This window comes from Dipodomys ordii, unplaced genomic scaffold, assembly GCF_000151885.1.
Source record: "Dipodomys ordii isolate 6190 unplaced genomic scaffold, Dord_2.0 Scaffold24, whole genome shotgun sequence".
Taxonomy (NCBI): domain Eukaryota; kingdom Metazoa; phylum Chordata; class Mammalia; order Rodentia; family Heteromyidae; genus Dipodomys; species Dipodomys ordii.
The window spans coordinates 13,186,408-13,202,728 of NW_012267240.1; positions in this window are offsets into that span (position 1 = coordinate 13,186,408).

A 16,321-nucleotide genomic window follows, 5' to 3' on the forward strand; every position below is an offset into this window, starting at 1 on the left:
ATGAAAATCCAAACAATGAAACTTGTTGAACCACAACATGGTCTATGAAGCCAATAAATTAGCATACTTCATAGCCTAGTCCTCCAGATGAAAGTCAAAATTCTACAATACAACTAGCTAAATATCATATTCCTGTTGAAATAAGCCTTAATGTTGCATCAAAGCAAAAAAAGGGCATAATATGCAAAGCTGTGATAAGACAGTGATAAACTAGCTTAGCATGTTCTAAGGATCTAAAACTGAAGTACTGCCTATAATAGACATAGTCCCCTCGAAAGGCTATTGTCACTATGGCAGAAGCCACAGTTTGGGAAAAAACACAAAAAACCTTGTTTGATTATAATGCATCATAAGTTTCCATTTTAACTCTTTTGGCTCCTATTCCCCCCCTTTTTTTCTTTTAGTCATTTGTGGGGCTTGAACTCTGGTCCTGGGCACTGTCCTTCAGCTCTTCAGCTCAAGGCTAGTACTCTACCACTACAGCCACAGTAACACTTCCAGTTTTCTGGGTGTTTAATTGGAGATAAGAGTCTCACAGACTTTCCTGCCTGGACTGGCTTTGAACTGTGATCCTCAGATCTCAGCCTCCTGAGTAGCTAGGATTACAGGTGTAAATCCCCTAATTTCTAATTGAGCAGATCTTGAAGTGCTGGCTTATTTGTTCTTCCCTGTAGCATAAGAACAAAAGTAATCTTTATTAGCGAAGGAACAAACCAAATTCTTGGCACCACGGTTTATTTGATACAGTTGTAAATACTACCTGCCTACCATCTGGGGACCACAGTGTCCCTGTAGCTTGGGTATATACATACACTTGGTTGGGGGAAAATGGAGAGTTCCAGATGGCTCATTGTTCAGTAACACTTGCAAACAATCTTGCTTCACATCTTAATATTATGGTAATGATCATAGTCCAAAATGTCCAATGGCCAAACTCAAAATAAAACATCATTTTGAAAGGTTAATCCCCCATGTGAAATGAAATGGGGATATACTCTGCAAGTGAATGACATAAGGATTTCATTAAAGTTGCATAAAATTGTAAATGCTTGGTTAACTTAGGATGTTTGTTTCAGATTTGTTTTTGCTTAACGTTGATAGAGAAATCTTTAAATTTAAACAGAACACAATACCTTTATGCTAAAGGTATGTACTATTAATCTTTCAGATAAACACAGCTCTATCTTCTATTAAATTTCCAATAAGCCGGGTGCCAGTGGTTCATGCCTGTAATCCTAACTTCTCAGGAGGCTGAGATCTGAGGATCTCAGTTCAAAGCCAGCCCGTGTAGGAAAGTCCATGAGACTCTTATCTCCAATAAACCACTAGTAATACCAGAAGTGGCGCTGTGGCTCAAGCGGTAGAGCACTTGCCTTGAGCTGAAGAGTGCAGGGACAGTGTCTAAGCCCAGAGTTCAAGCCCCACGACCGACAAAAAAAAAATTCCAATAGCTTGAAAATACATAAAACATCAACAGAAATGGATCAACTGCACCTTTTAAAAAATCATGAACAAGGATTTAATTACCTTAGAAATTACCATGAATATCATCTATACACAAGAAAAAACAGCTAGTTCAAAGGTCATTGACTAGAAGCCAACTTAAAAAAAAGTTTGAATCAAACAAGGGTTTCTGTATTGCAAAGGACATAGCTAGCAAGGTTAAGAAGAAAGCCTACAGAATAGGAGATTTTTACTAGCTATACATCAGACAAGGGCTGTGAATCTAAAATATACTTAGAACCCAAAAAATTACCCCCCCCATAAACCCTCAAAGAAACAACTCAATTAATAAATGGGCTGAAGACTTAAAGAGAGGCTTCTCAAAAGAAGAAATAAGAATGCCAATAGACACATGAAGAAATGTTCAACATCTCTGGCTGTAAAAGAAATGCAAATCAAAACAACATTGAGATTCTACCTCAACTCAGTTAAAAAGGCCATTCTCAAGAAAACAAACAATAACAGATGCTAGCAGGGATGTGGCCAAAAGAGAATACAACTACAGTGTTAGTGAGAATGTAAAACTGTTTGACCACTCTGGAAAGCAGTATGGAGGTTCCTCGAGAGACTAAACATAGAACTTTCCTATGACAAAGCAATTCTACTCCTGGGCATTTATCCAATAGACCACAAACAAGAAAATACTAAAGCCAGCACACCTGTGTTCATTTTTACAGCATTGTTTATCATAGCCAAAATATAGAATCAACCCAGATACCCTCAGTGGATGAATGGATCAAGAAAATGAAGTATATATACACAATGGAATTCTATGCTTCCATCAGAACGATAATGCACCATTTGTAAGGAAATGTAAAGACTTGGAAAAAATTACATTAAGCAAAGTAAGCCAGATCTAAAGAAACATAGGTTGCATGGCTTCCCTCATTTGTTAGAATGTACCTATAAAGCTACCAGTAAAGACAATGATGGTAAAAGACAAAAAAATTACACCTGGACGTGATAAATTATACAGGATCTAAACATTCCCACAGTGAGGCCAAAGAAGAAGATTCTTAGGAGAGGATCACAAAGGCTCAATAACTATGTGCATATGATCATATAAAATGATGTTTATTGAAATGAACTCCAAGAAAATGAAACAAGAGGCTTTAGGTTATTTTTCGTTTCTCCTTTGTTGCTGTTTTTGATTTCTGTACCTTTTGTTTCATATATAAGTTTATCTGTTTTGGGGAGGGTAAAGGAGAGCCCAGAAATGGTATGAAAAAGGGTGTACAAATGCAGCAGTGACACTCACTAGAACCTATACTGAAAATAAACCATTCAACTTGTGGGGAAAAAAGGGGAGAAAATGAGGGAAGAGATGATACTGTTCAAAAACAAATAAACTCATTACCTGATTTATGTAAATGTAATCACTCTGTAAATCAGCTTCACAATCTATTTTTAAAGCTGTTCGTACTTTTATCTAAGCATAACCATTTCTTACACTGTTCTGTTGTATTTAGCAACTATTTCAGTACATCAACAATCCCCAAGGATTTCAGCTCCCATACACTAGTTAATAAAGATTGCACCCATTTAAATAAGTGGGAAAATGAAGGCTATCGTGTGTGTGTGTGTGTGTGTGTGTGTGTGTGTGTGTGTGTGTGTCTTGCTTTTACGGAGTGCCTAGATTTTCTGAGCTTACAGAGAGAGAGAGAGAGAGAGACAGAGAGAGAGAGAGAGAGAGAGAGAGAGAGAGAGAGAGAGAGAGAGAGTGTGTGTGTGTGTGTGTGTGTCTTGCTTTTACGGAGTGCCTAGATTTTCTGAGCTTACCTGTAATGTTAGCTACTCACAAGACTGAGCTCTGAGGATCTCACTTTGAAGTCAGCCTGAGCAGAAAAATCCATGAGACTTTTAACTCCAATAAACTACTCAGAAAAAGCTGGAAGTGGTGCTGTGGCTTAGTGGTGAAACACTAGCTTTGAGTAAAAGCAGCTCAGGGACAGTGCCCAGGACCTGAGTTCATGCCCCAGGGACAGGCACAGAAGGAAGGAAAGAAAGAAAGAATGAACGAAAGGAAGGAAGGAGAGAAAGAGAGGGAAAGAGGGAAGGAGGGAGGGAGGGAGAGAGCGGGGGAGAGGGAGAAAGGGAGAGAAAAAGGAGGGAGGGAGGGAAAGGAAAGAGAAGAGTCTAGATAAATGAAGTATGAAGTTACTCAAAGGCTATTACTGAATCCAGTAGTTTATACAATCAGTGCAGAGCAAGCACAACTACTGTCACATAGTGATACATATTACTTGATATTTAAAAGGGGACCTAAGGCTTGAAAACTGTGACAGCAAGCTGGTTCTGTACTTTTGTCTGTCTGGTTGGACATAATCAATAGGCCATTCATACAGCTCATGCTGTGATCTGAAACAGAGGTAAATTAACTAAACCATTAAGTGTAGGGATTTTCTACACAGTTGTGTTGGTTTAAATGATTTCCAATATAGCTAACTAAAGCGGATGTGGAAAAATACTTAGATTCATACAATGTGCATCATCCAGCAGTAATTTTAATTGTCTAGGACACAGGAGATAAGAAACTTCTTTCATAATATATCATTTGGGTTCAAATTAATATCAACAAAAGGTGAGAAGGGAATCTGTCCCTGAAGTTAACATGTATTTACTGTCAATCAGACAAACATTAGGCATTTACCATTGTTTTCAACTATAGGAAGTTGTAGAGGCTTCCATTCCACTAAAACTGAACTATACAAAGTGATGAGTATACTTCAACTGATTCTCAAAGCTGTACGTAAGCTGTACGTAAACTATACATCCTTTACTTCTAACTCTTCAAACTATGCGCTGTGAAAATTAGGTATTCACATGATGGGCTGAAACACTGTCAATGTCAAATAATGTTAGCAGGGCAAATGATCAACCCAGACCGTACCAATCTGTGAGTTTAGTTAGGGCAAATTTACCTTTTTAAGAAACATTAACAGAAGTGTTCATGTTTAGGGCAGCAATGTTTTGATGGTTGTGGGATATGTGTAGCTTAAAATCTTTTGTGGCTAAGAAAACAATTTTAGGCTAAGACAGTACCATGATTATTGGAATTGTAGTAAACTAGAATTTTAAAAAATGAATCCATTATCCAGGACATCCATCACCTTCTCCTAGAAATATCTTCCTGGACACCAAGGCTAAGAGAGAACCCTTCTGTGTTACTAATCTATATACCTCCAAAGCTCAATCAATGTATGCTTATAATTATAAGAAATGAAGAAAAGGATCAGTCTGAGTTTTTATTTTATTTTGATCAAGAAGTTTCTCCATAGTATTGGCTATGGTGGTTGTTTTGTTTTGGGGGGGGTGGTATTTTGATTTCTTTAAATAACTGTTCACTTTTCTTTGCAAGTACTATATGAAGACAGAGAATATCCAAGATTAACATTCAAAACAATTTAGCAAGAGTCCTTGCTCTAAAATAATGACTAACAAAGGGGCTGGCAGTATAGTTTCTATGGTGTACTCCCTCCTAGCAAGCTCAAGATCCTGAGTTCTAAGCCCTGTGCCACCAAGAGATTTTACTGCTGGATACCAGGAACTCATTTCTATAATTTAAAAATAAATATTATTTTATTTATTTTTGGGTCCGGTCGTGGGGCCTGAACTCTGGGCCTGGGTACTGTCCCTCAGCTCTTCAGCTCAAGGCTAGTACTCTTCCACTTGAGCCATGGCGCCACTTCCAGCTTTTTTCTTTTTGCTTATGTGGTGCTGAGGAATCGAACCCAGGGCCTCCTGCATGCAAGGCAAGCGCTCTACCACTGAGCCGCCTTCCCAGCCTCTAAAAATAAATTTAAAAAAAAAAGGGTGGCTAACATGAAAAATATGACCATGAACATCCCCCCCCCAAAAAAAATAGGGAAAAAAATAAAAGTAAAGTGATACTGCCTACCACATTTGTTTTCATTTTTACTAAACTGAACAAAAGAATATTCAATTTTAATATAGAACACCAAATTCAACAACAGATCAATACCAAGGGGGAAAGAAGCATTAGAAAATATTACATAGGGCTGGGAAGGTGGCTCAGCGGTAGAGCGCTTGCCTTGCAAGCCTGAGGCCCTGGGTTCGATTCCTCAGCACAATATAAGCAAAAAGAAAAAAAAGCCGGAAGTGGTGCTGTGGCTCAAGGGGTAGAGTGCTAGCCTTGAGCTGAAGAGCTGAGAGACAGCGCCCAGGCCCAGAGTTCAGGCCCCATGACCGGAAAAAAAAAAAAAAAAAGAAAATATTACATAATGACAGTGTTATAAGTCTGGATTAAAAGGTTTAGGCAGTAAAATGTCCGCAGATATGATGTCAACTGTAAGATCTAAAGGCTTGGAAAGCAAGGATGACCATACAAGAAGTCTGGCTCCTAAAACAAAAAAAAGTCCCTAAATCTAACCCTACACCAAATTATACTAAACACAGAATTACAAATTGTTACAATTAGGAATGACTGGAAAACTTAAGAACTTGAGATCACACCTTCATCTCCAATTGGAGAACTCCAAAAAAGAACAAAACTAATGACCTAGGCCACTGGCTCCCTTGGCTTGTCTTATCCAAAAAAAGGGAGTTCCTACGAGGTTCCAGGTGGATAATGACAAAAAGGAAGCTAGAAGTTATTTCCCTGTTCTTTCTGCTGTACTGTCCAAACTTCTCTCCTTAGTTCTTCAACCTCTTCCCATGCAGGAACCAACTTCTAGACCTCTAAATCTTTTCCTAGCAGCAATGTTAGCCTGGTGACTCAGCAATTCAACATTTATTGAGTCTATTAAGTACCTGAGTCAGAGATATTTGTGACTAAGATTAAATATGGAAAGGACTTTACCCTCAAGAATATTAAAGTAGGATATGTAAACAAGTACATACAAAAGAACATCATTAGTATAAAATGTTTAATATTTAGGTACACATAGTAGTAGACTTAAGGATAAGCATGATCTAGAATCCAACTCAGATAAGGAAAGAAAATGTCAGATATTCTATAGGGTCATTCTATTTTATATATACCATATATATATACATAGATACATACATATATATATATACACATATATGTTCACCTTCATAATACTTTATAAGAAACAGGTTTTCTTCTTCATTTTACTGATGGAGAAACCTGAGTCTTAGATTAAATAATAACCAACATCATATTGCTAAATGGAAAGGAGAACCTTCACCAGGCACTTGATTCCAGAGATGGGCTGCTAAACTATTAAGGTAATGATTGCCTTTTCAATCATCCTGAACACTATATATTTGTAACAAACTAGATAAAAATACAATGTTTAAAGAGATTTTGCCTTTTAATTCCTCAAATATATTATTTTTAATTTCTAAAATGTGTGAATACAGTCTTTACTGATATTTAAAATTGTTAGAAAGTTTAGAGCCTATCAATTGAAAGAAAGATTTTATATTTTAACTTTCCCTCAATTTAGTACTAAATATAAGAAAATAGGCTTTATTAATAACTTTTTTCTGCATTTGACTAGTATGGTCACTCAGAGTGATGCTACCCCACTTATGTAAGAAATTCTGGGTCTGAGTGTTAGATAAGATAGAAAAACCCCTCTGGTAAGCAGAAGGACTAAATACAGGTAAAACAGGAAGACCAAAGAGTGTGAGAAGGCCAACTTCAGCAACATACTTTAAGATCACAGGGTCAAGATGCAGAAGAAGAGATAACAAGGATGTACTACCCCAACTCACAAAACAAAAAGGATTATAAGAGTTTAACAAAAACATACCAAAATTGATCTAGGAAACTCAAATACTACCAATAGAAAAATTATAATCTGGAAGCCATGTTAAGGGGAACAGGCAGTCTAACCTATTGTTTTTAAATTTGTTTGACAATAATCACAGTGTATTTAACCTGTGTATAAATGTATAATGTATACTGGAGCTGGTCTTGGGGCTTGAACCAGGGCCCGGGTGTTGTCTCTGAACTTCTCTGCTCAAAGTTAGCACTCTACCACTTGAGCCACAGCTCCAACTTCTGGATATTTTAATAGCTAATTGAACACGAGAGTCTCATGAACTTACCTGCTTAGCTAGCTTTGAACATCAATCCTAATATCCAAAACCTCTTGAGTAACTAGAATTACTGGTATGAGCCACTTGTGCCCCAAGTATCTGACATCACGACTCAGGAACATTTCATAAAACACTTTAGTAACTGAGATATATTTTGATTTTTTGGGGGGGGTATAGGAGGGGGGTCAGTAGTAGGGCTTGAACTCAGAGCCTGGGCCTTGTCCTTGAACTCTCTTTGCCTCAAGGTTATACCACTCCACCACTATACCACTTTGACACACAGCTCTACTTCTGGTTTTTGAGTAGTTAATTGGAGTCTCATGGATTTTCCTGCCTGGGCTTGCTTCGAACCGCAATCCTCAGACCTCAGCCTCCTGAGTAGCTAGGATTACAGGTATGAACCATCAGCGCCCAGCTTATTTTGATAATTTTTATTTCCAAAGGTTCATTCCTTTCTTAGATGCTGGTCCTAACTAAACTGACCTTAAAACCTACTAATGGATTTATTTTGGGCAGTTTTGGGAAAGTATGATTTAAGTAAGAAGTATAAGTTAAAGAAGTAAACTGTGTAAGTACAATGAGATGAAAAATATTCAAATCCAAAGAGTCCAGTAAGTTTCAAATAGGAAAAGCAAAGACAATTTGTTAAAAATTAAGCACAACTAATTTGTTAAAAATGAAGATAAAGGAAGAATACTGTAAGCAGCTAGAGGAAAAATTCCAGGCTACATTAAGGTCAGTAAAGGTTAAAATGTTAGCTAAAGTGATATAAGGAAAGAAATGGAGGCCAGAAAGTGACATTTTTAATTCACAGACACAACTAAATCAACCTAGCATGCTGTATTTAGCAAACATAAACTTTATGAATAAATGCAAAATAAAAACATCTTGGGTGTAAGGTTAGTCACCAACATACCTACATTAAAAATGCTAGAGATCTTCTCATTATTAGCTCGGGAAATAAAAAGAGCAAAAACAGTAACATGGGCATATAAGAGGTAAAATGCCAGGCTCTGGTGGCTAATGCCTGTAATCCTTACTTAGAAGGCTGAGATCTGAGGATGGCAGTTCAAAGCCATTTCCAGGCAGGAAAGTCTATCCAATTAACTACCAGAAAACTGGAAGTAGAGCTGAGCTTTGGCTCAAAGTGGTAGAACATCAGCAAAAAAAATGCTCAGGACTGTGGCCAGGCCCTGAGTTCAAGCCCCATGATGGACAAAAAAAAGAGAGAGAGACAGAGACAGAGAGGGATTAATTGACTTTTACCCTTCTCTTAAAAACTTTAAAGAACTTATGGCTGTGTATGTGTGTGTGTGATTAGAGAATGACATTTTGTTTTGCTGGACTTATAAAACAGACAGGACAAAACAACACAAAGGACTTGGAATGGAGAATGCAGTACTACAGCTTCAGGGTCATACCTTTCAAAGGCATTGCATTAAAGTCTTCCCAGAGTACAAAAAGGCTAAGAATGCATGTAGTAATCTCTAAAAGGCTTTATTTTTTAAAAACTGCAAAAGCTAGGCACCAATGGCTCCTACTGTGCAGGCAATCCTACCTACTCAGGAGGTTGGGATGAGATTATTTTAAAGTCAGACCTGGCAGGAAAGTCTGTGAGACTTGCCAATCAACCACTAAAAACCAAGAAGTAGAGCTGAACTAGCCTTAAGCAAAAAAGCTCAGGGAAAGTACTAAGGCCCAATACTGGCCAAGAACAATAATAAATGGAATTCTAAAAACAACAACAACAACAACAAAGAAAGTAGAAACAGAAGAGGAACAGGATAACAATAAACAAAAGTATATGGAACAAAAAATAAGCAGCAAAATAGCAGACTTTAATATATAACCAGAAACCATAAGTCAAACCCTATCAATTGCACTAAAGATTTCAATTAAAATGGACCTAAAGATTCCAATTAAAGTTGTTCAGAGGATTCTGATTAAGAAAATTTCACAATGGGTTAAAAAAATTCAAGGCTCAGCGATATGCTCTTTAAAAGAGTTATGTTAAAACATTAAGGGGAAAAAGAGAATGGATGGAAATGGAGATCATGTTTATTTAAATTAACCACATAGACATTAAAGGACTAAACAAGATTGACAACTACCTTAGACTATGAAGATTTATACACACAAATACAAAATCCACATTTTCAAGTACAATTGGTACATTGACCAAAATAGATCTGAGATGGACTATTAAGAAAGTCTCAAAGCATGTTAAATAAAATGAAAAATTTACAGTGTATTTCCAATCACAAAAAGGAATTTTATCCAAACTATGTGTGTGCCTGTGTGTGTGTGCATGTATGAATCTAAGTTAATAAGTTTTTGAAATCTCATCTCAAAATGCTTAGTGTAGTGGTGTGTGCCAGTGATCCCAGTTACACAGGAAGCGCAAGGTAGGAGATCTTGGTTCAGGCCTAACACCACCAAAGAGTTCAAGATCCTACCTGAAAAATAAACAAAAAGCAAATAGGATAGAGAGTGTCACCAGCTCCTGATAGCCAATTTTTCACAGTCTGACCAATAGGATTTCCAGAAAAGGAAAAAATCCTAAGATAATTTTACTTTTCCCAGAAACAAAGGACCTACATCTTCAGATTGAAAAAGTCAAAAGGTCACATAAAAATAAATGGAAAAGACATGTAACAAGCTATATCTATACATGTGAGGATTACATTGTGAAGACAGCCCAGGCAAGAAAAGTCCTTGAAACTCTTATCTCCCATTAACCACCAAAAGGCCAGAAGTGGAACTGTGGTTCAAGTGATACAGTGCCAACCTTGAGTGAACAGGCTTAGTTCAAGCCCCAGTACTGGAATCAAATAAATTATAACTGAAAAAAAAAAAAAAAACAACAAACATGGAGTCAGAAAGTTCTAAGAACTAGTACAAAGAGGGGAAAAATAAAGGTTGATATAGGTCCTCTCAACAACTGGAAGTTGGAAGTCAAGGTAATGTCTTCAAGACTCTGGAAGAAAGGATTCCCAAATCATAATTTTATTGCTGGCCCAATTACAAGTCAAAAAAAATCACAAGGATATACCAATAAGTCTTCAGCATTTGGAATCTGCTACTAAAGAAAAACTAAAGAATGTACTTCAGAGAAGTTAATGTAGGGCTGGGAATGCGGCATACTGGTAGAGTGCTTGCCAAGCATGCATGAAGCCCTGAGTTTGATTTCTCAGTACCACATAAACAGAAAAAGCCTGAAGTGGTGCTGTGGTTTAAGTGGTAGAGTGCTAGCCTTGAGCAAAAGAAGCTCAGGGACAGTGCCCAGGACCTGAGTTCAAGTCCAGGACTGGCAAAAACAAAAAGTTAATGTAAAGCAAGATAGAAAATACCTAGAATGACAGCAAATACCGGCCTTACCAAGAAGCAGAAGGAAACATCTGGTTTGGAGCAGGATGGAGGACCAAAAATGTGGGAGGAGAGACAGACTACATGCTAGATGTCAGGTGAGATACACCAAGTATTCTTGATATTGTGATATATCTTAGCCAAATGTACAAAGAAAACTAAAACAATCTTGTCATTATTTATTCTCAGGGGAAAACATTCAAAAAAGTAAACATAATTAGAAGACAGTATGACTTCACCATAATGAAAATTTATAGTCACAACAATGAAAACACAGAGGGGCAGGCTGAACCAAAAACTTTACCATCCCAATAGGGATGATAAAGGTAATCGGATTTTCTCTTCTACTGGAGAAGTGATAATGCTTAAAATTTCCATATATGTACAGTATTCAGTAACATGGAAGTATATAGCACCAGCAAAAATAAAGAGTATAAGTATTTCAGTTTTTATTTGAGAAACACTGGTAGTTGAGCCCATGTGGATCATAACTAATCCTAACTACTCAAGAGGCTGAGAACTTAGGATGGTGACTGGAAGCCAGGCAGGAAAAGTCCTTGAGACTCTTATTGATATTCAATGAACTTCCCAAAAGCCAGAGTGGAAGTAGAGTTGTGGTTCAAGTGAGAGTGCTACCCTCCAGCAGAAAAGCTCAGGGACAGCACTCAGGCCCTGTATTCAAGCCAAAAACAAACAGCAACCACAACAAAAAACAAGAGGAGCAGGAGTAGGAAGAGGAGGAAGAGGAAAGAAAAGAAACAGTATACATGGGTTAGTTTTATATAAAATCTTATATAAAACAAACGAACAAAAATATTGTTAAGAGTTAACATTCAAAATAAACACATGTGCCAGGTACTGTAATATAATAGTGAATAAGACAAAGTTCATGCCTCAAGAAGTTATGTCTATTGAAAGAAAAAGATAATAAGAAAATAAATGTATAATATAATTACAAGTTAATGATAAACATTACCCAGAAAATCAGCTATGCTAGAGAATGAGGGGTAGGGAGGAAGAAAAGTACTTTTCTATAGTCAAGGAAGGCTTCTCTGAGGAATAAGCCAATAAAAACACCTGAATGAATTAACAGAGTGCACTTTACAAAAGTATAAAGAATGTTCTAGAAGACGGAACAGAAAGATAGTGTCAAATTTGTGTGCAACAGAGCCAAAGTCCATAAATAAGAGAATTAGTTAAAAGGAAAATATTAAAAGACAGGAGATCTGAGCAGTTAGAAATGAAAATAAGCTGAATATCATTTAAAAATATAAAATGAGCTGGACAGTACTTAAAAGAAGAATATTAAGTGGTCAAGATAGGAAATCACTGACAAAAAGAAAAACATCAAATTTCAATGTTATTGTTATATAGTTATAAAAGCAAACTATAAACAATGCTTATTTCATTTGTCCTCCTGAATAACGCAAGATAAATTTGAAGACTAGTGTCAGAACATAGAAAGATGAAACTTACAAAAGTTTAAAAAGTAATTAAAAAAATAAAAAAGAATGGAGCTAAGAATGTGGCTTAGTGGTACAGTGCTTGCCTAGCATGCAAGAAGCCCTGGGTTCGATTCCTCAGAACCACATAAACAGAAAAAGCCAGCCTGTAATCCTAGCTACCCAGGAGGCCGAGATCTGAGGATCATGGTTCAAAGCCAGCCTGGGTAGGAAAGTCTGTGAGACTCTTATCTCCAATAAGAAAACCACTAGAAAACCAGAAGTTGCGCTGTGGCTCAAGTGGTAGAGCGCTCGCCTTGAGCTGAACAGCTGAGGGGCAATGCCCAAGCCCAGAGTTCAAGCCCCACAACCAAAAAATAAATAAATAAATAAATAAAAAGAAAAGGCCGGAAGTGGCGCTGTAGCTCAGGTGGTGGAGTGCTAGCCTTGAGCAAAAGAAGTTCAGGCCCAGAGCTTAAGCCCAGAACTGGCAAAAAAAAAAAAAAGTCTAACTCCCATTTCCTGCATGGTAAGCAAAAATATTTCTCTACCATCTCCATTTAGCCAGACTTTCTCCTACAAATTAAGCTGCCCTCCCCAAAGGAATGTCAAACGACACCACACACCCCTATACAAGTATATATTTTATAAAAACACACATACAGAACTACAAATACATAAAATGACATTTGCAAAGGAACTCAGATTGTGAATTATTTCTTATAATTGTGTCAAAGTAAGCATCTTCTGGCTTAAAATTATACAAAATTGCAAGGACTAACAATGTTATGTTAAAATTGCTTTACTTACACAGTATGTGTTTTAATATACTTATCCCAGAAAAGTATGAGAAGATGTTTGGGGCTCTCTAAAATGCTACCCAACATGCACACACACATGAGCATACATATACAAAATACAAATTTTGAAAGGAAATAAGGTAAGGTTAGTTGTTCTTTTTTTTATTATTATTTATTTTTTGGGTCCGGTTGTGGGGCCTGAACTCTGGGCCTGGGCGCTGTCCCTCAGCTCTTCAGTTCAAGGCTGGCGCTCTACCACTTGAGCCACAGTGCCACTTCCGGCTTTTTTCTTTTTGCTTATGTGGTGCTGAGGAATACAGGGCCTCAGGCATGCAAGGCAAGCGCTCTACCACTGAGCCACCTTCCTAGCCCAGGTTAGTTGTTCTTTAACACCAGCTGCACATCAGAATCATCTTTTCACTGATGCCCAGGCAACCTACTCCATTCTGATCTAACAGGTCTGAAGTGAGGACTTGGGCATTGATTCCAACACACAATAAAAACCAGCTCTCCCAACTGAATGTGTATATTGTAGTTATGCAATCAGGAAGTGCTGAGACTAGTAATTAACTTGGTTAACAGAAAACAATACAGACTAAGAAATGAATCTGATCCCATTATTGTTCCACTTTTAAAATCCATCCAATGACCAAATTCTTCAATGGTTTTTATTGCTTGTTTTTTTGTTTTTGTTTTAACAGGCCCTCAGTGTTTTGGTTTCCTATATACCTCTCCAAACTTATTTCATTTAACTTTGCAATAAAGATATTGAATTGCCAAATGAAACTATTTTCAGCATCCTGAAATGTGCCAAACGATTTCATTCCTCTAAGCACACTAGTCCTTCTACTTAGAATCACATGGCCCAGCTAGCATGTCTCCGGAATGTCTCAGTATACCAACTCTGCAGCTTTCCAGGATCCACTTGAGAAAGATTAACCAATTCCTTCACTTAGACAAAAATCTGCTAAACAGCTCACCACACTGCATTTTTCTATGTCTGTCTAGTCTACCAACTCTTTGCCAGCTTTGAGAGCAATTAGGTTATTATTTATCTGTTACGAATCTTTATACATCTTCTGCTTAGTTCAAAACACTGGCTTATGGACTGCATAACTGCTACAAGAGTGAGAATAAAACAACAGAATAAGCACTAATTGAAATTTTCACAGGAAATGTAAAGAGCAATTCTAAGTAAAAATGGAAATCTCAGAAGTCAGAACAATTTTTGTGATTACAGAAAGCTGGCAGTGAATGTCTTACATCAGCTCTCTATCACCCTTTCAATCTTTTACTGCCTTCCGGACTGATTATGGAAGCCTCAAATGAGAAAGACAAACATTAATTAAAAAAATAAAAAAGGGAGAGGGAGAGTGAGGAACCTGGTGAAGTATAAAGAGAAAACCAAATACTTTGATAATTTTTTTTTTTTTTTGGTTGGTTGTGGGGCTTGAACTCTGGGCTTGGGCTTGGTCCTTGAGCAATTCAGCTCAAGGCTAGCACTCTACCACTTGAGCCACAACGCCACTTCTGGTTTTCTAGTGGTTTATTGGAGATGAGAGTCTCATGGATTTTTCTGCCCGGGCTGGCTTTGAACCATGATCCTCAGATCTCAACCTCCTGAGTAGCTAGGATTACAGGCGTGAGGCACCTGCATCCGGCTTCATTTTCTATTCTTTTTATTTTTTTGCCAGTCCTGTGCTTGAACTCAGGGCCTGGGCACTGTCTCTGAGCTTCTTTTGCTCAAGGCTAGCACTCTACCACTTGAGCCACAAGTGCCACTTCTGGCTTTTTCTGTGTATGTGGTACTGAGGAATCGAACCCAGGGCTTCATGCATGCTAGGCGAGCACTCAACCAACTGAGCCACATTCCCAGCCCCCATTTTCTATTCTTATATAATCAAATCATGTGTATTCCCCCTTGCCTGAAACAAAACGTGCTTTAAACTAACAATAAAGGGTTACAGGCGTGAGCCAACGGCGTCCGGCTCACTTTGATAATTTTTATTCCTTAAACACAAGTGATATTATAAACGCGATACTTTGAACTATGTCTCTTTGAATTTTTAACTCTGTATTAAAACTCCAACATAGTGAATTCATACAACAAGGATCTGAAAATACAAACTGCTGAAAAAGTAAAGGTCGTATTTACAGCGAAGATCCAAGAGACTTCAACTCTCCCTACTCCGAAATCACTGAAGTGACATTTGTCTGTGAGAACTGCGGATACATACACACTCGTTGCTGGGTGTGCAAGTACGTCTGAAAAAAGGTTGCTTTCATTCTCTTGTCAATCTACAGAACAAGAGAACTAAAGCCACTTACAGTTTCTTCACGCTTTAAGATGTGAACATCAGTGGTAGTAAACTGACACCATCGGGAGAAGCAAAGTAGCTTGCCAATTATGCCGGGCAAAAGAAAAAGTAGCCTGGACTGAAAAAAACTTGTGGCGATTACTAGAAAACCATTCCGTCCAGAGAAGCCCTCAACTCTTCCCGGCTTGATTTCCCGCAAACACATCAAAAACATCACCGGTTCTAACTCGTAACAGGTTTCACAAGCCCTTTGGACTGGCAGCTTCCACACGCCTCCCAACCTGTGTCTGGACTATCTGCGGACACGTAACACCTTACACGGCGTCCAAGGCTTTTTTTTTTTTTTTGAGCCTGAGGAAAAAAAAAAAAAAAAAGGAGGGTGTGGAGTGAGAATGAAGAGCTCCAGAAAACCAGGAGTCTGAAATGAATTCGTCTCCGAGTCCCCTCGGCAGGCGCCCGGCGCCAGGAGCCACACGCTTAAAGACAAGGCCAAGAAATCAAGAAGAGACGAGGGAGGGAAAAGAGAGGGGGAAAAAAAGGAGGGGGAGGTTGAAAGTTTTAGATTTTCGGGCACAAACTCTTCTGGGGCTGAACACAAGGGTAGGAGCTCGATCCGAGAGGGAAGCGGTCCTCCCGCAGCTCCCGCCCGGTGCCCTGGACGTTTCCTACTCTCCGTCGCCCCCCGGCCCCCAACTCCAGGAATACAGATCGGGTTCCCAGACACCGAGCGCCTTCTTCTCGGTTCCTAGCCCTTCTCCCCGAACTTCGGGGTCTCTGCCATCCGCTCCCCCCAGGTCTGACACGCTCCGCGGGGTGGGGAGGCGCCGGCCGGTGGTTCGAGTCCAGCCGGCGCGCGGAGCCG